The sequence below is a fragment of the Thamnophis elegans genome, chromosome Z (genome assembly GCF_009769535.1).
Source record: "Thamnophis elegans isolate rThaEle1 chromosome Z, rThaEle1.pri, whole genome shotgun sequence".
NCBI classification, from domain to species: domain Eukaryota; kingdom Metazoa; phylum Chordata; class Lepidosauria; order Squamata; family Colubridae; genus Thamnophis; species Thamnophis elegans.
Genome location: NC_045558.1, coordinates 90,673,681 through 90,695,139, shown reverse-complemented (window position 1 = coordinate 90,695,139; position 21,459 = coordinate 90,673,681).

Below are 21,459 nucleotides of genomic sequence, written 5' to 3'. Positions count from 1 at the left end.
TGACCTGGAAAACAGGGCAGAGCACCCTCCACCCTCCACTCCCCCGACTGGCTGTCCCGTGTTTCACTGCAGATCCCCCTACTATTGATCATGGTGGGAGGAAGTTTCCAAGCCCGTGGACTGCAGAGCGTTTTCATATCACATGGTTATAACAATTGCGTATTTTATCTGCCCAAATGGAAGCTAGCTAACACCATGATATTTGGGCTACAAGCCCTGCAGGCAGAAGTTGACTCTTTAGCTGAAATTTTAACTCAACATAGATTAGCTCTGGATTACTTGTTAAGCAAGGAAGGAGGCTATGTGTTTGGTTGAATGCTACCTGTTGTCATTATTTGAACCAGTCCGGAGAAATTGAAACCAGTGTGGAAAAATTACAATGATATTGTTCAAACAGTTAGACAAAACTTATAAGGCCTCAGACTCCTGGTGGGATTGGCTGACCTCTTGGCTACCTAATTTTAGCTGGTTGGGAAACACTGTCAAGACCATTATAACCCTTGTTGCTTTGCTGGTATTGTTGTGTTGCTGTATTCAATGTGTACCCTCTTTATTAACTATGTGTAAGAATATACTCTATAGCTTGGTTCCACAGAAGAAAATTCACATTGTCAACCACATGGAGTTACATGAACAGTCAACCCCTTTCATAGGGAAAGATCCCTTCCGCATGCCCAGCGACGAAGAGGAAGACGCTGCCTTTTAAAAAACAAAAACAGAGGAGATGTTGGAATCCATTCCGTGTGTGTGTGTGCAGGGCAGTTTTGGCTGTCTGAAACACACAAACACAGGGATGCAAAAACATCGCATCAGAAAACATCTTTCCGGCCTAACGGTCAGGACTCACTATACAGCCTCGTGTAACATGAACTATGTGAGCCAGCTACTCCCACACCTGCCCCTTCTCCCCCCCTATGCTAGGCTGTAACTTTCTATTCCCCCTCTGCCCTCCTATGCTATGCTGTGACTTTCTATTGGTTTATTTGTAGAATGCTGTGACTTTTTCATTAGTTTACTTGTATCATGTGTGATTATATATGCCTTTTGATATGCTCCTTTTTGATGACGCTGTAACTAACTTTTCTAATAAAAGAGGTCTTCGAATGTACTTCAAAGCTCGCTCATCCCGAGGAATTCTGCCTGGTATTTTCCTTTCAATTCGGCCAAGGACACATGAGTGGCCCTCCAGTGTGGCAACAACGCCGCAGTTTTGATTATTGGGGTAGGGAAATGCTATGATAATGGATAGAGTTAAATTAAAAAGGGATAATGATAACAATGTGTGTGTGTGTGTGTGTGTGTGTGTGTACAACATAAGGAAATTGGATGTAAATTGTAAACAGTGATTTGGAAAGGAGGATTAGAAATTTTTGTTACTAAATATTATTGATATTTAGTCAAAATAGGCCATAAGGATATAGTGTTATTGGAGGATATTAGAAATAACAAATGAAATGCCAGTATGTGGTCAGGTTTTAAATCTTAGTACATTTTATGATGTAAACAATTATAGTCAAACGAAAATGGAGATACGATGATGGTAATATATATATAAATATTTGATTTAAAATGCTTGAGTTAATACGGATTTTGTGATGACATTGGAAGAAATGCATGAAAGCTTTCTGTAACCAACTGATACACTTTCTACAGTATGTAAAGAAGGAGGATTCTTTGTATTGTGTTTGTTTTGAAATTTAAAATAAAAAAAACTTTTAATAAAAAAAACATGGGCAGCCATACAAATATTTCTTATAGAGGTAAAGTCTGGCATTTCACAGAAATGCTTATTTTTTTCTTCCATTGAAAAAAGCCACAACAATTCTGTAAAAATGAAAAATATATGCAATTGCATATGTCGCCCTTGTTGACTCCAAAATTTGGATGTTCTCTTCATATACTGCTTCTGAAGTTTGCTGGGGACACCAGTTAGCTTTTTTGGAATGGCTGCTTTCTCTAAATATGGGCATACATCACTGCAGAACCCTTGTGTGTAATATTGTTCTGAAAATAGGTTTGTTTACAACCGTCATGTACAAGATCTTATTGTTGAACAACAAACTCTGTAATTTCTGCTCTTTATCAGGCCTCTAGAAAAAATTGAGCCGATTCATCCTGTGGGACTAAGGTGAGTTACTACATATACTACAAAACTATTACTAATGTTATTTTCCTGTTTAAAATTTAGAGCACAACAGCAATTCTTCTGCATTTTTGTTGAAATGAAATTATTAGAAAACTTTAGAGTGCTGTTTCCAACACAATTGAGTAACTGAGCAGAGTTCAAAACTTTGGAAAAATACTTATGGTATTTCATTGAATTTTTAAATTTCCAGTATATATTTGAATAGATATATTTTAGTCTATGTATTATAGGACATCCTCTGCAATAATGTATTTTATTTTTCAAATGGAACTATATTTTCCTCATATTTTAGCAATCCAAAAGTGGAGATATAATTCAATTAATATTTAAGAAACAGCTACAATGGATACAGAGACCAAGTTGTTGCAGTGGTTTAGATAGCAGGCTGGAAACCAGGAGGTGGTGAGTTCTAGTCTCACCTTGGGCATTAAGCCAGGAGGGTGACCTTGGGTCAGTCACTCTCTCAGCCTTGGGAAGGAGGCAATGGCAAACCACTTCTGAAATCTTTCCTAGAAAACTGCACGGACAGTCCAGACATTTGCCAAAGAGTCAACATTGATGTAAAATCATGCACAGAAAGAATGATTGTTAAATAAATAAATCAAACAAAAATATTTATGCAAATCTCTCCAAACTGGTTAACATAGAGCAAGAACGCCATCTGGGTGCAGAACCAATTAAACAAACAACTGTACCTTTAAGACAGTGCCTTTAAATGTGCTTAAAGATGTGCCTTTAAATGTGCCTTTAAAGCCTTAGAGTTTTAAGGCTTTAAAAGAACTGCAGAAGAAGTCCTTTATGTTGGGACCAGATTCTATTTTCTTCAAGGACACATACACATTTTACAGTGACTAACATGAATTTGTTATTCTATTGCATTTGTTCTGTTGTTTCTCGAGGCATAGAAGAGACACGAACCACTGGTGCTTCCCGAAAGCTAATCCACTTCTAGTACCAAAGTTAGAGACATATTTGTTTATGTTCTTATTTGTTGGATATGTGTTTTACCATTTCTTTTCCTGTGGGCTTAAGATAGCATATAGGGGATTCCTCATTCATTTTATCCCAAAGGCAATGAACCTGTGAGGTAGATTTATCTTAGGAAGTGACTGGCTCCAAATTACTCGGAGGGCTCCATGACATTTGTGAAGATTTGCATCTGGGTCTCCCCCAACTGGTCCAACAGTTTAATCCAGCTATCCTTTAAGTCACACTCTCAACTATGAATCAACAAGCTGAAGCAGAATGAGAATACATAAAATAAATACATGTATATATGAATCAAAGGCTTGAAAAAAGCTAGAAGAGTCTGCTTAGACATTTTGGAAAAACTAAACTTCAAATTCAACAGAGCTGAGGCTGTGAGTTTTGCAGCAAAGCCATTTTAGGATTCTTATGAGCAAACACACAATTGTTGCTACCTTTAGAGAAATTGTGAAATTCTGGGTTCACATAAGGAAATAAAAGATCACAACTTTGTTCTTTATTAACCATTTAAACTTGGATTAATCTCTGTTTCTGCTTTATCTTCCTAGGGTAGGGTGACCAGACGTCCCGCATTTGGTGGGACAGCCACGCCTTTTCATAAATTTTCCCGCGTCCCGCACGGTTCTTTAAAAAACACGCTTTTTTTGGTGCTCGCAGCTCCCTCGCTCCCCCACCCATCAGCTGCTAGCTTACTGGGCTGGCTCATCGTTCCATTCTATCCTACAAATTTAAGCCAGCCCAGCCTGCCGCTCACTGATTGGATTGGCTTGGACTCCAGCCAATCAGTGAGCTGGCTGGGATGGGAAATTTTCGCACGTCACGTGCTGAAAATTTTCCATCCCCACCAGCTCACTGATTGGCTGGACTCTGCTTAGCTGAACACGCCTGCACGAGTCTCCATTTCATTTCGTCTTTTGGGGTTGCAGCTGCGCTTACTCACTGGTGAGTAATCATGTTATGAATTGGTACTGGTGGGAATCGGGAGGCGCTGGGGGGAGGAGACAGCCCTCCTCTCCTCCTTCTCCCCCTTTGCGGAGTTCATTTCACCTCCTCGCGTCACAGCCAGCCCCTGTGCTGCGACGCCACGGGCGGCAGAAGCTCCGGAACCGAGTGGAAGTTCTCGGCGTGAGTGAAATAGCCACCGCCGCTCGCGCAGAGAACTTCCACTCGGTCACGGACTCACGGAGCTTCTGCTGGCGTGGCGGTGCCTGTGCTGCATGGTTCCCAGCGACCACACTGCGAGTCCGCGAGGCGTGGTCACGTCCCGCTGCCCTCCCCTGCGGCTCTCCTGCTGCGGCGTCCGTTTCAGTCACGCAGAGAACTTCCACTCGCTTCCAGGGCTTGTGCCGCCCGGCAGAAGCCCCAGGACCGAGTGGAAGTTCTCTTCGCAACGTGAAACGGCCGGCAGCCGCCTCGCTCTCCTGCCGTGGCGTCCGTTTCAGTCGCGCAAAGAACTTCCACTCGCTTCCGGGGCTTGTGCCGCCCGGCAGAAGCCCCAGGACCGAGTGGAAGTTCTCTTCGCGAGGTGAAACAGCCGGCAGCCGCCTCGCTCTCCTGCTGCAACGTCCGTTTCAGTCGCGCAGAGATCTTCCACTCGCTTCCGGGGCTTGTGCCGCTCGGCAGAAGCCCCGGGAACGAGTGGAAGTTCTCTGCGCGAGGTGAAACGGCCGGCAGCTGCCTCGGTCTCCTGCCGCAGCGTCCGTTTCAGTAGCGCAGAGAACTTCCACTTGCTTCCGGGGCTTGTGCAAGCAAAGGTATATGAGAAACCTAGAGACTGCTCAAGGAATATGGAGTATTAATGACCTTCATGATTGCCTAAAAGTCTGCTAGCACAGCAATGAAGGTCTCCAGTCATCCAGACCACTGTTCTCCCATGCCACATGGGCCAAACACTGGGAAGCAATTCTGGGACCAGGACAGGTGTTCCGATCGGAATCCCCTGGGTAGGGATTTCATCTATTGTGCAGTTAGATTATTACATTTACCTTTCCAATCAGACAGCTGGCCAAACTTAATGGAAATTAAAATAAGCTAAGGTCATTAATTTTCAATATCTCCATGCGTTCCACTATTTAGCTGTGACATTCTAATTGAAGCAAACTGATAGAGGAGATTTTCCAGCACCCTTAACCTTGGGCATCAGGAAAAGCGTGGGAGGGTAGAATGGATAAAAAACAACTGATCTGAAAAATTAGCATATGGTTGGGAAACTCCCATAAGGTAGACGAGGGAAACCATCTCAGCAATATTGGTATGAAATTGCTAGTTTAAAGATGGGAGGAAAGATACTAAACCTGAATGGAAGACAGAAGAGGGCAAAAGGATTGACCATTTCTTCACCTAACTCCAAGAAGGGGGATGCTATGTATGCCAAACTGCTTCTGCCAGATGCCTATAGATGTAGCAGTGCCCCCAATTTTAAACTGACCATTTTGCAGAGAAGGTGGGCACAGTCATGCACTTTTTAGTTACAAATGAAATGTCTTGAAACATTGTGGGATATATTTCAGGAAGAAAAAAGCCTTACGATACAAATACAAATTCCAAATAAAGGAAAGGAGAGGCAGAGAAGTAGGATGACATGTCCTATTTAGTCCATAATAAGACAGGAAAGGAACATTTTTGTGCATACATTTTTTTGTGCATAGAGACCATCCATGTCTAGTTTCTTGGTATAAACCTTTATGTTGGTCTGTTCAGATCTGATATAGGCATAGGTTTACGGAAATTGAGTAAGCCCCTTTCTTCCGATGGATGTAGTTGTGTTTATGTAAGGTGACCAGATTTTCAGTTTGGTAAAGAGGGACACCATTGACCGGTGGGGGTGGGGGGTTGATTAATTTTTTTTTATTTTGTCACAAAAGACGATTACATGACCCCAGAACACTGAAACCATCATAAATATGAATCTGTTGCTAAACATCAACATTTTGATCACGTGACCATGAGGATGCTGCAACGGTCGCTAAGTGTGAAAAATGGTCGCTAAGTGTGAAAAATGGTCATCAGTCACTTTTTTCAATGCCATTGTAACTTTGGTCACTAAATGAACTGTTTGAAAGCTAAGGCTAGCTTGCATTATGCCGCCTTATGCTAGCTTACATTTTCAAGAGAGAGAAGCTAAACTCCTAAACACACAAGGAATTTGTCTTTGGTGAATATGCTCTCAGTGTACATAAAGAAAAATAAAATAGAATACATTCATCAAGAATCATAAGCTACAACACTTAGTGATAGCCATTAAAGCCTGGAGGATTGTTCCCTTTGTGCTTCTTTAAAACAGTATATGTTAGAATAGAATAACAGAGTTGGAAGGCACCTTGGAGATCTTCTAGTCTAATCCCCTCCTTAGGAAGGAAACCCTACGCCATTTCAGACAAATGGTTATCCAACATCTTTTTAAAAACTTCCAGTGTTGGAACATTCACAACTTCTCTCCTTGATTAGTTTCCACCCAGTGCTTCTTGTTCTACCCTCAGGTGCCTTGGAGAGTCCTCTTCTTTGTGGCAACCCCTGAGATATTGGAACACTGCTATCATGTCTCTCCTAGTCCTTCTTTTCATTAAACTAGACATACCTAGTTCCAGAAACAGTTCCTCATATATTTTGGCCTCCAGTCCCCTAATCATCTTTGTTGATCTTCTGACTTGTGACTGTTTTTCTCCTTTATGACCACTGCACCATCCTCATGACCACATGATCAAAATTTGCTTGGCACCTGGCATGTGTTCATGATAGTTGCAGTATCCAGGATTATGCGATCACCATTTGTCACTTTCCCAGCTGGTTTCCAACAAGCAAAGTGACCGGGAAAAGCCAAACTTGCTTAATGACTGCGTGGTTCATTTAACAACTGCATTGACTCACTTAGCAACTGTGGAAAGAAAGGTCATGAAATGAGGAACCATCTTGCTTCGCAATGGAAATTTTAGGGTCAATTATGGTTGTAAATCGAGGTCTAGCTGTACAGTATATGGAAAAAATCCCAGTCCCTTAAAATTGAAGTGTGCTTGCCTTACATTCTAAACAAAAAAATATCCAACCATTTTTTTCTTAAATATTTTAAGCAAATGTTGTACAAAATCTCCCAATGCAATAAGCTTAACACTGTATCCTGAAGTGTTGGAATATAAAAACTGTCTCGTTCACATAGTATGTGAAAATAGCAATGAATTTAAATGTATGACTTTAAAACTAAGTTTGGAGCTATTGTTTATTAGCCAATGTTGCACTCTATTTTATACAAATGCTTCCGTATCGGAAAACACCCATGTTCTTCTATTCCAGACACCTGTAATGACCCCAAAGGACAGCTATTTGTCTATGACCTTCTATAACAAATTCATGGCTTTATACAGAGATACAGTAATATCAACACCCAACTCTGCTCACTGGGTAGTTTCAGATAACTGCTATTTGAGGAGAAGTTTTAGAAGTTACTTGCAATCTTTTGGCGAGTTTGCTGTTTAATCTGCTAGTTTTGCAAAAGGAGAAACTACACAGCCGTAAAAATAATTCCTGTTGCTCAATGCAGCTGTGCTGAGCTGCTCTCCTGGCACGATTTGGAAGATATTTGGTCACAGTAGATTAAATATGGATAAGAGAGCCAGTTTGCCTAGTAGTGGTTCAGGCACCAGACAAGAAATCAGGAGTTTCTAGTCCCATTTTAGGCATGGAAACATGCTTGGATGAAATGAGGCCACTGTCACTCTTTTTTTCCCCTTCTTGCCTTCCTTCCTCCTTTCCTTCCCACTTTCTTTCCTTTCCTTCCTTCCCTAACTTTCTCCCCCCCCTCCCTTTCTCTGTTGTAGGGAGTCGGAAGGAACATTAGATCTGCTCACCGCCTTAAAAGTGGGATTTTTTAAAAATGGCTTTAAAATGGCTTTCGTTGCTTGAAATGGGGTGCTCCGTTTGGGAGGGGGATACAGGAGGTCCAAATAAGAGGCGGGATCAGCACCTGCTGGGATGGAGCAAGCAGAAGGAAAGGCAAGAGTGGGGGAGGATGGGTAAGGTGACCAGATTTTCAGATTGGTAAAGAGCGACACCTTTGAATGGGGGGGGAGGGGCTTGATTAAAAATTTTATACCGAGCAACAAAAATTTTCATACAACGCAAAAATAGTATTGTAATTTTTTTTATTTCAACATAACTACAATTTAAAAACATCAAAATTTTGATCACGTGACCATGAGGATGCTGCAATGGTCGCTAAGTGTGAAAATGGTCGCTAAGTGTGAAAATGGTCGCTAAGTGTGAAAAATGATAATCAGTCACTTTTTTCAATGCCATTGTAACTTTGGTCACTATACCACCTTTCTTGCCACAGTTCTTAAGTGAATAACTGCAGCTGGTATTTTGTATTTTGGATAGAACATTTTTAAAATAGTCTAAGACAATTTAAAAAAAAAATCCACAGAGAATAAATTGAAGTAAAACATTTCAAAGTATTGTGCATAGAATTTTTAAAAATGGTTTTACTTCAATTTATTTTGGATAGAATCTTTTTTTAAATAGTCTAAGACAATTTAAAAAAAGAATCCACACAGAATAAAACTATTTTAAAAAATCCTATGTACAATAAATAAAATATTATTTTAAAATACATTAAAAAAATAATAAAACCCAGCTCACTTACCAGCAGGCACCAGTGAGCACTACAAGTCAATCCAGGATGATGTAGCTGTTAATACAAAGAACTGAGCAAATTAAAATGGTGAAATTAGTCAGGGAAATATTTTTCAAAGAAACTTTGCCACCATTTTTTCCACACGAGCCGACCTCCAACCTCCGTGCCCCTCCCCTCTGGAAAATCCAGGAAGGAACACTTGCTACCTCTCTAGCCAAGTATTTCCTGGAGCTCTATGGTACTGGGTCATTTTTTCTTATAAAAGTGAGTAAAAGGGGCGGGGGGGTCAGTTTTCTTGCTTTAAAGTTTTAATATCTTCAATGAAAGTACTGAGACAGAGAGATAGAGGTTAGACAGAGTGTCTTTTGTCTTGCCCTGGTTAGGATTTCTTAAGCAAATCCACTGGGCTTTCAACATGAAGCCAGAAAATCGGGACTTTTTTAAAACGCCCTGGGACACGGGACAAATTGTTATAAATCGTGACTGTCCCACTGAAATTGGGACGTCTGGTCACCTTAGTATATGCCCATGTTTAGAAAAAAACAGCAATAGCTATAAGAGATAATTGGTATCCTCAGCAAACTACAGAAGCAGTATATGAAGAGAATATCCAAATTTTGCAGTCATCAAGGGCAACATCTGCAGTGGCTTTTTTCAATGGAAGAAGAAAAGTAAGCATTTCTGTGGAATGCAAGACTTTTACCTCTATAAGTAATATTTATATGGCTGCCCATCTTAATCAAAATTCTGGATAGTAATAACAATAAAATTAATAAACCATAAAATGAAATTGTTAAATCATAAAATTAAAACAAAAACCAGGATCCACAGTCATTCCTTTAGGATGTTTCGCCACCAGTTTCAGATATTCTTTTTCCATCCTGCACCTGGGTTTGCCGAATCTTTTGGGGAGAGAGTGTTGCATTAGGTAGGGATAGCCACAGAAAAAGGCACACCTCCGAGTTCCCATCAGATGCCAAGACTTCAGGAAAGGACCCGGAGCATACCTACCCTATCTGATCTGATAGGAAGGGCAGATACTGTCAGGCAGAAATGATCCTGAAAATACACTGATCCCTGCCATCCAGAAGAAAACTGGGAGACAATACAGCTCATACAACAGAGGTGTAAGAATGGCAAACCTAGGGCTGCATGTGCTTTTTGGACCAGTTGTAGCTTCTGAGTTGTCTTCAAGGGTAGACAGACCCATATAAAGAGCAAGGAAGTAATGCACAATAGGAAGATGTGGCAAGACCTGGTCCATAGAATTGCAAAGAGGTGGATATGATTAAATACATCTTCCTCCTTCTCATGATTTATGAATTTTTTTCTTATAATATAGGAAAAAGGGGAGAAAGAAAAGAAAAATACTTTGTGCTCTCCCGATGGAACATCTCTTCCTCTTTGGAGGATACTTCATTATGAGATTTATCACTGCTGTATATTTTCCATATTTTATCAAGAGATTGATAAATATTCTTAAGCCAAAGAGGTTTGTCCAAAGAAGATGCTGAAATTTAAGCATCAGGAAAGGATGTGAAATAAAGATAATAAAACTTCAGGCTGAGATTTTAATGTTCATGTTGCATTAACATTTTATTTATGTCCTGGATTCAAATTCCAGGTCCTGGAATGGAGGTTCTTCCTGTAGGAATATGTGGCTAGCAACTTAGAGCAAACTTAACTGTGAACTCCTAATTAAGTCACAAGTTTTAGCTCCCTCTTTAACTATGATAGAGAATTCTGGAATGTATTTTGTACTTCTGCTAATTAAGTGTTAGTAGCCAGTAACATTAGTAGTTAGTTGCAGTTAAAAGTATTAGCATTCCTAAACTTTGCAAGTGTTGTTACGCTTAATATATGTTATTTAATTTTGATTTAATTATGATGTATGAAATAAATGTATGCCTTAATGTTGTATGGAAATAAGGCTATCATCAATTCATCTGGTAAATACCACTCTGGTTTAAGGAAATTGTCACTATTATTCTTATGGAATCTTTTCAAAAGATCATCCTTGCAAAATCTTCCAAAGCCATGTTTGTTCATCTTTGGTATATTTAATAAGTCACAAATGGTTGAAGCAAAAAGTTTCTCCTGAAAAGATGCATTACGAATAATGATAAATACATAAAATACATAAAACTGTAAAATATGGTTTCCACATTTTACTCAATACACTTCACACATTCAGATTTTCCCTTCACATTTTGTGAATCCAATCACTGTGATTTATTCCATAAATAATTTTCTGGTCATCCACAGTTTGGCACAATGTGGGAACTATGTCATAAAAAGTTTTTTTTTAATCTTTATTCATAATACTGTCAATATGGCATGATTATTCTGCCAACTTAAATGACATTAAAACTCATTGAGTGACTTTAAAACAGGAACAGCTACATTAGGGAGATGGCTAGAGATTTCAGTTACCTAGTAAAAGCCAACCTATATTAAACACTGCACTCAATCCTGAAGCATATTTACTCAGAAGTAAGTCATTGAGTTTAATATACTCCCAAAATGACAGGATTATATTTATTTATTTAAACAAATATAAGTAACCATAAAACTCACACATAAGTGATTCCAGGCAGCTTGCAAAATTTTAAAAAATCCACCATTCAGTGACACATTAATTTGTATAATTATTGATGATGATGATGATTAAATTCAGGCTTGCCTGAGCTACATTTGTAATACGTATGGGAATGTTGATCCATGTTTTTCAGATACAATAAGAAAGCTTTCTGTAGTCATACTGATTTCATTTTTAGTCAGCAACAAGTAGGATTTCAACAGAGCAGATGGTTCCTGGATGGGTTTTCTCTTATTGAAGACTCATTGCAAGCCCTATTCTAGAGATGAGAAAATCACAGGACGTCTGGGTAGTCAGTTCTCTGCAGTTCACTTTTATCATATGGATCAACTGGGCAATTAGGATCCTCAGAGGCTCATTAAGGATCAGGTGTGCCAACTGTTTTTGCACCTCAGTTACAAACACATTGGCCTGAAGAAAATAGTTATCAGTGCTTGACAAAGTCAGAAAAAAAGGGAAGCAGGGTTTTTTTGTCTTGGTACTCCCAATGTGCTTCATTGGAGAATGTTTTATCAGGCAACAGTTCATTCAAAGTTTCAGATTCCTCAGTAGTAATTCTGGAGTTGTTTCTTCCAATTATTAAGTATCTGAGAAGGTTTTCCTTTCTTGATTCCTGAAACTCAAGTTTCTTCTCCAAATGCTTCTCTGCGATTTGTTCATTCTGGATATTTTTTCTTTCGCCTGCTCACTAATTACAAGGTGTTTCACATGGCTGGGCCTTGCTGATCTGTTGCCAGATTTCAGAATTAGGCCACTTTACCTGGCTGTTCCTCACCACTACCATCCACTACAATAGAAGTAGTCAAAAGAGGCAGCTCAATTGGAAGGTGTAAAATTGAATGCTTATGTAAAGAGTGAATGGATGCTTGAGGAAGTCTCTTGAGGGAAGAAAACTGCTGAGGATCTAGTAGCACTGCAGGCTTCCCTGCTTTTTCAGCCACCGAATGTGAAGCAACTTTTCCTCGCTCTGCTGAAAGTCTAACAGGTTGTTTTTTGTTTTTTTTTTGCAAATCCTCATCTTTTGGTTAAGAACCTAGCAAATAAATATTCTTCACTTGGTTTGTTTCCAAGCTCATGAACTTTCTGTACCATTGTCCGATGGATCTTTAACTTTTCCATAGGGTTTTTAACACTCAGGCTGATGTCTCCAGAAGCTTCTGAAATTTTGGTAGCCACTTCCTTTTGGATCTCCAACTGATGAGATTTCTCTTTTTCCTTTTATTTTTGCTTTGGGAGTGAGTTGTGGCCGTTTTTTAACCTTCAGAGCTATTTTAGCACTGCAGGCTTCCACCATTGTTGAGGCCTAGTACATGAAGCAGGTGTTACTTGCTCTTCTGCATGTTTTCTGATAGTTTTTGCAAATTGTTCCCCTTTTGTCAGCAACCTAACAATAAAATCTTTTTTCACTTAGTTTGTTTCCAAGCTCATTTTTGTACCATTGCCAGTGGCTCTTTAACCTTTCCATAGGGCTGATTTCACCAGAAGCTTCTGAAATTTCAGTAGCTACTTCCTTTTGAATCTTCAATTCATGAGTTTTCTCTTTGTTTTACAACAGGATGCAATGTTAAAAATGGATGCTTTTCAGGGGGGCTTTGGAGAGAGAAGTAAGCTGCATGTTTCAAACAGAAAAAGGGGAGGGGAAGGAAATGAGTTTGTGCAAGGAGATAAAAGAGTTGACATGCTTCACCTTTGCTAGGCCCGTTTTTGCTACTTTCAAGTTATTGTCTCGGGTAGTTCCATATGTGAACGTTTATCACACCATCAATGAGGAAAAAAATAGAAAAATGATCCTATTGATTTTGACATCAGTTTACCATGGATTTTCTTTTTGCTGACCCTTCCTTACCCCCAACGATGCCCCCTTCAATTCCATTTAAAGGAAATAATAGAAGCCTCCTCACTGTTTCACAGGGCGCCTCAAGGGTAAATCCTAATAAGGGAATTGCACCTAGCACACGGAAAGGGACCCAGTGTAGTGGAGTGCCTAAGGCAAGACTAGAATCCAGGAGCCTGCTGAGCGACCTTTGGCCAGTCACTCTTTCCCGGCCTTAGGAAGGACACAATGGTAGATCATTTCACAAATCTTTCCAAGAAAAGTTCAGGGGCTTCTCCAGGCAGTCTCCAGGGTAACACCAGATAAGTCAGATAAGGACTTATCAGCTTCCCCAACAATTGCCATTGTGAAATATAAAGTATTGCTTCTAAAGTTTTAATTACAGTTAAAGACCTTTTTGAAAAATTAGTATTATTACAGTTAACAAAATGGCTCCCAAAACAGATAAGGGAGGGGGTGTGTGCTTTCTGAGCTGTAGTTAGGGAGACTTTGCCCTGTATCTAGAGAGATTTTAGACTTTGCCCTGCAGCTAGGAAATGTTTGTTAATAAGTACTCCGGATAGGTTGTGAGCTTGTTAGTATCCAGCCAATGGGAAAACAGAACAGTGTTGAGCGCTGGGAGAGGGGTATAAAAACCCATTTTGTGTTTTGATCTAGGTCCCCCTCATGTGCACCTATATTTTTAAATATATTAATAAAACTTTGCTACTTTTTTGTTTGGGATAAATTAAAAATATATAGCAATAAACAATGTTTTATATCAGTAGGATTAGTCTTCTTCCTCTTCTGAACTTCTGTAGATGTAAAAAGAATAAAAGATGAGATTACGATGTGGCTATAATACTATGCATTTTTCTAATCAGTCTGTTCAACTTTTGTCAGGCTATTATTATTATAATAGATCCACTAAACTTATTCTCAGGTGCTTCTAAAAAAATATCCATATATTGAGGTGCCATTATTTTTTTGAGAAGAGCAAGAATTTCAGTATTTCAGAGCTGCATTTCAACAACCCTCTCATAGCCAGTTGCTCTAAGAGAAAAGGCTTCTGTAATCACCCATAGAATCTTCTCCCAGTAGCTACTTTGGGTCTGGCACCATCACTTTCTATCTATGGTGAGGATAGTGAAAGGGAGAAGTGAAGCCCTAAGGCGAGCAGTAGGTTTCCTCATATTGCACTTCCAACAAGACTGAGGAAAGAACTACTGTGTTCTGGCTTCTCTTTTTTGGCATGTTTGAATAAATGTTATAACCCACCTGGAATTACCTATATGTGAGTTGGGCTGTTATATACGTTTGTTTAATAAATAAATGAAAGGCATGACTATTTCTATCTTCCTGTAAACAAGCATCTGTGCTAAGTAAAATATTTCAATAGGAGGAATGCAATGGGTGCAACTAAAAAAAACAGTAGCCCTTATTCCTAGTAAAGCAGTGTTTGGGAGGATTCTTATTGTGGCATCCAAATGGAAATGTACTTAGGAGTAAGACACACTATATTCTCTGGGGTTCATCTGTGAATTGGTTATACAGATCGGGAAGCATATTCTTCAGGGGTGGTTTTCATTTACCTTCCCTACCGATTTGCAAAAGTGCACTCACAGTTTTTTTATTATTATTATTTTAGATTTCATTTATTATTGTAATTATATATTGCTCTAGCAGAGGACCTTATTAATTCACCAAGCATTTCCATTTTTTAAAAAAGCCATTTGTCCATAAGTTATTGAAGGTTTTCTGAGTATTCTTCAAAGAATAAATATAGGATCCAATTTAAATACAAATGCAAAAGCAAAACTGAAAAAGCCTCCAATCTGTTAGAATTAGATAGATGGAAAAATGATTGGAAATTAAATCTACATGTATACATGTTTATGGTTTCATCTTTATCTTTATTTTCAAATTGTTCCGTATTAAAATATGAATGATGCTCCAATTTATTTATTTTTGCTTTATCACATCTCCACCATAAATGATAGAAAGTCCCTTCTTTACTTTTACACTTCCAACACTCGTTTGACATATTTTTATACATCTTAGATGACTTACCTGGTGTTAGATACCAGCGATACATCATCTTATAAAAAGTTTCTTTTAAATTATAATTTAATGTAAATTTTAAATCCTTCATTCACATATTTTCCCATTCTTCAAGCATCACATATCTAAAATTCCTTACCCACTGAATCATGCAATGTTTCACATTTCAATTTCACTAACAGTTTATAAATCTTAGCAATAATATGTTCATCATTTCCACAGAGTAAGATTTCCAACTCATTTTTAACAAAGTCAAACTCATAACTCTTTTTATCCAATATAAACTTTCTTTCTGTTGTTGACAAGTAAACCAATGGCAAACATAACCTTCTGGTTCAAGTTCTTCCCTCGGCTTTAGTACTGGGTCACCAGAGTTTAAAGATAAACCAGTCTGGGTTTGCCACCATTTCTTTTCTTTAAAAAAGCTTCCTGGGTGACATCCAAAGAGGCAGCTTCATAGAGAGCCTTGTTTTATATTTATTCCAAACTCTTAGTGTGGAACATCTAACAAAGTGAATATTAAAATCAACATTAATTTTAATTTTATCATACCATAGATAGCTGTGCCATCCAAACCTTAATTCATGGCCCTCTAGTTCAAGTAGCCTCTTGTTCTGGAGGTTCACCCATTGTTTTAACCAGGGCAGACATCAAAATACAGTTTCAAGTCTGGTAGACCCAAACTCCCTCTTTCCTTAGCATCTTACAGTAGCTTTTAGCTAATTCTTTTTTCCCTTGCCATATAAACTTAGAAATATCCTCCTGACATTGCTTAAATGGATTATTAGTTGCAAGTATTAGTAACGTCTCGAATTTTAAAAAAGCATCTTTGGTAAAATATTCATCTTAATTACAGAGATTCTGCTCAATAATGATAGGTGCAGTTTGGCCCATCTTTGTAGGTCCGGCTTAATATCCCTCCAAAGAGGAACATAACTATTTTGAAACAGTTTTATATTTGTACTTGTCAACATAAAACTAAATATTTCATCTTTTTCTCAACCCTAAAATCCAACGTTTTGGTCAATATATCACTGTCCTGAGAAAACATATTCTTAATCAACATTGTTGTTTTTGGTTTGTTTATTTTAAAACCTGTCAAAGGCCCAAACTCATTTCACAATTTTTTCCAAGAAAAGTGCAGGGACTTCTCCAGGCAGTCTCCAGAGGTCAACACTGATTTGAAGGCACCAAACTTCAATCTTTCATCTTCAATTATATTTATTGTCTCTTAAAACTGGAGTTTCCTGGCTCTGCTGTCTCCTTGAAAAAGTTGCTTTGCGCAACAATAGAAATAACCCTAGGTACTCAGACAAGGACTTGCCAAGCTTCCCCAACAGTTGCCATCAAATCAGATTCCTAGAATTTTCTGTCTGCAACCTCTCCACTTCTACCTCACCTGAAATGGTGCCTCTCCTGATATATCTCAGGCATCTACATGGTTCTTAAACATCTACTGGACACTTGCCACTTCCCCAAAACCTTTACTTTGTAAATGTTTATGTTTATTTATTATAATTGTAGTTGATAATCTCTCAATCATGTTTATTTTCTTCCTCTACCACTTGAGAGTGTAAGATGGCTTCCCTTTGTGGCTTCTGCTATAAATACAATAATTTTCCCATAGCTGCAAGAATGCTTGTTTTTCAAACTATAAACTCAGATAGCAAGGCAGACACCATGCTTTAGCATATGACTTTGGATCAATAGCTCTATTTTTAAAAGAAGAACAGCAATACCTCAGGAACAAATAAGCTTTCATTATTTGATTTCATTGGAGCTTTTGATACCATCAAACATTCTATTATTCTGAAAAGTCTATGCAAATTGTATGCTGGAGGTGAGGCTTGAACTAGTTATATTAGTTTCTAATAGTGATAGTAGCAGAGTCCCATTAAGGATTTCCTTCATTTTTCCAAGTTAACTTTGATGTTTCAATCAATCTCTGGATGAGAGAGATCCAGAAATAGCACAAAGAGTAGATAAATTTGAGTTTATTTTATTTATCAATGAATATAAAGAATGATGTGGTTATGGATAGAATAATGATTAGGAAACTTGAAACTAAGCATACAAGAAGGGAATACTGGTGTGCATATGTGTTTAAATTATTCATCCAGTTCTGAATGGGGTTATCAGAGAGCTTTCTGATCCAATGTTGCCCCAAAAACCTGAACAGTCTTTGTGACAAAAAATAAAGATTCTTCATCAGTTTTGGCTGATACGCTGGTTGTCACTTTTCTTGCAGGTGACAACCTCTCTACCCTTCATCCTGCTATGGTCATCTTCCACAGTGCATTATTTTCAAATAGTCTTAAAATTTCAGTAGGCCAAATAATGCCGCAAAATTTTTGAAGATTGAGAAATTTTCCATGCTACTCCAGTGATTTATTAGCTGCACAGGATGTTTCTGGGCTCAACATCTGGTGCTCCTTTCACTTGGGAGCAAGATTTTAGAAAGAGTTTATATTCTCACATCTCTCCGTTTGAACCATGAGGATAGGGAAAGGGAGAAGTGAAGCCATAAGGTGATCAGTAGGTTTCTGACTATTCTTCAAATAAACGATCCAGTATAGGAGTAAATATAGGATCCAATTTAAATAGAAATAGAAAAGCAAAACTGAAAAAGCCCCCAATCTGTTAGAATCAGATAGATGGAAAAATGATTGGAAATCACATCCACATGTATGCAACAGAAACATACAATGAATATACACTGAAAGGAGTATCTGCTCCCTTTCGTAATAGGGGTTTGGTACTCCAGAATGGGAAAAGGCAAAAAGTTGTTGCTCTTTTCTAGTTTTGCTCCTTCCTTTTCCTATTTCCTACTAGAACTTTTTCTTTCTACTGTTGAACAGTGAAATAAAATGATGAGATTATGACATGTTTTACACATTAAATGTCCCATAATGCATTCTGAATCACTTCAAAAATTCTTAAAGAGAAATACTCCTGACTTGCACACTGAAGCTACTTATGCTTTTTTGGAAGCACCTTCAGTGTCTTCTGCTTCTGAAGCCCTGGTTAAAAGAAAAAATAAAAGCAGAATTTAAGTATTGTGAATATTTTATCTTCACCTCGTCAGTTTGCCCTCCTCATTTATCTGTTTATTTATTCAATTTAATTGCCACCCATCTTCTTCCTGAGCAACCCCGGGAGGCTTATAGCATAAAAGATAAATATTTCTAAGATTATAAAAATGGCTATAATCAAAGATAAAGTTAATAAATGAAAGGTAACTAAAAGATAAAAGAGGGGGAAGGAGGGAGCAGGATGTTCAGTGGGGAGGGGGGGATTGCCTCTTAATTCACCAGCCACCTCCAGTGTGATGCTGTCTCTTGTTGGGGCCCCAAACCATCTGGCAGGGTCAGGTCTTCAGGTCTAACCTTATGGAAGGTCAGAAGGGTGGGAGACAATCTCATCTCAAGGGTAAGTTGTCCCGATGGGCAAGAGCCACAGCAGAGAAGGTCCTTCTCCTGGACCCCAGCAGCCACAATTCCTTGACTGGCGGAGCCTGAAGATTGCCTACTCTGCTGACGTGAGTGGAGTGGGCCATCCTCAATGGGGAAAGACTGTTCCTCAAATAGCCTGGACCTATGCCATGCAGGGCTTTAAAGGCAATAACCAACTCTTTGAATTGCACCCAGAAGCAAGCTAGCAACCAGGGCAGCTCTTAGAGCGGTGATGTAACATGGGCCACTCTAGGAGTCTCAAGAACTGCCTGTGTTGCAGTTATCGCTTGTATGTAAGCTTGCTTTTTGTATGGGTTCCTCACACACTAGATCTACCATTTTATCCTTTCCTTCCAAATACTACTGCTTATGACTCGCTTTTCTTTGTCTCTCCAAATTCAGTGATGAGGATTTTATTTTATTTTATTAGTAAGATGGTTCTCTTTCATCTCACATTGTGGTCTCTTCTATTGGGCCTAGAGGACAGTCAACCCCATATTTAAGCCTTCTTTTATCTAAGTGCCAGTCAGGTTGGAACAGAGTTTGCAGGTAAATGGATTTGTGGCAGAAGAGGTCAATCCACAAAGGCATTGTGCAAGGCACTTTTCCATCCCTATTGTAGCAGCAAACAAATCAGTTTTGTAGCATCATTAACTCCTTTTACTTATACTAAAGAGAGTGAGAAGATTTCACAAAACCTTCGTTAATGTGCACCAAAATAAAATAAGCCTGCCTGGGAGGGAGGCATTCTCTGCTGCTCAAATTTGGGGAGCAAATTATTTTGGGCCGTTTCCTGCACTTAGCTAGAAACTCTCATTTGGGTTTAGGGAATGGTGCAGTCTGGAAAGAATACTGCTTTTTGCCTTCTAGGTTAGTGAGTGCTGGAACTAAGAGGCATCCTCTGCTTCCTAGTTCTGCTTCCCATTTTTAATTCAGAATACTCTTAGAATCTGAAATGTCTTCAGCTACTAAAAATGGACCCTTTATTTTTCCAGATTATTTCATACTATTACAGTACAGGAGGAATTAGGATATTTCAATTGTGTGTGCAGCATATTTTATTTTTGGTTTATATATGCAAAGGCTTTTAGGCGTGTAAAGATGTTGATTTTAATAACGATGAAGCTGCAATAGTAACAGTACATATTAGAAGCTGTTTTAAACAAACACATTACTTATAAATAACTTGGAGGAAAAAAGTTCTAAGTGAAAGAACAGCCCTTGACAGACTGTAGTACTCACTCAGTCGCTGGTTCGGCTTCACTAGCGGCCGTCTCTTTTTCTGACCTGACAAAGAACAAACAAACATAGAAGTTAAAAAGAATTCTGCTTCAGCTAAGATTGTCTCCTTTCCTTCCCAGGAAATATCTTGGAGGAAAAAGGTTATAAGTTAAAGAACAATCCTTGAGGGACTCTACTACTCACGTTGGTTCGGCTTCACTAGTGGGTGTCTCTTTTTCTGACCTGACAAAGAATAGAAAAACATTTTAAGAGAATAAAAGTTAAAAAGAATTCTGCTGCATCTAAAATTGTCAATTTAAAATGTAAAGTTGTAAAATTCCCAGGAAATATCTTGGAGGAAAAAGCATATAAGTTAAATAACAATCCTTGAGAGAGACTCTACTACTCACTCAGTCGTTGGTGAAGTTTCACTAGTGGGTGTTTCTTTTTCAGACCTGACAAAGAAGAGAAAGGTGTTTTAACAGAAGAGAAGTTAAAAAGAACTCGTGCTGCAACTGAGATTGCATCCTTCCTATGGACACGTTATCCTGGGAAGGTAATGGCTCATTTCTTTTCAAACTTCTTAAAATGAAAGGAAATTTAGACTGGATTGTCTCAACCTCAGGAACTTTTAGATGTTAATATTAAGCATGGCTGGCTAGGGAATTTTGGGAGATGACATCCACTCATCTAAAAGATTCTATAATTGAGAAACATGCGGTAGATAAATTGTCCTCTCCATTCTATTGGAGATTTTTTTTCCCTCCTGAGCAAATTAACCCAAATATCGCTCCATCACAATATGCTTGTCTATAGATAAGGCTAAGAATTTTGAGCAACCTCTCCTAGTATAGCAATTATGAAACACAATCAGTGTATATAAATATGATTAAGAAATTGTATAGCAATAGGACTAAGACTTATATACAGTGCTTTACAGAGTCAGATGTGTAGAGTCAGCATCAGAGGTGGTATTCCACAGGTTCTGACCAGTTCTAGAGAACCAGTAGTGGAAATTTTGAGTAGTTTGGGGAACTGGTAAATACCACCTCTAACTGGCCCCGCCCCCATCTATTCTCTGCCGCTCGAGTCCCAACTGATTGGGAGGGAATGGAAATTTTACAGTATACTTCTCCTGCCATGGCCATGGCACACCATGCCCACCAAGCCACTAGGAGGCATCCTCTGGTGGGCATGCCCCCCAAACCATGCCCCACAGAACCGGTAGTAAAAACAAATTGAATTCCACCATTCTTCAGCATATTGCACCCAATAATCTGAGTCTTCAATTTAATGACACTGAAAGGGTGAAAGACTGAGTCAATTAGGATTGAACTCCTGGCAATGAACGGTTGAGCTACCCTTCAATATTGCATTCTAACCACTGCGCCACCTTGGCTCTTTTATAAACTGAATGAATTAGACACTATGAGGGGATCTACCTTCAAGTAAAGGAATACTATCCCACACATATAACTCTACGGATACTCACAGTTTCTTTGAACTGGCCTTTTTAATTGGAGCTGGGGCTGGGGCTGGGGCTGGGGCTGGAGC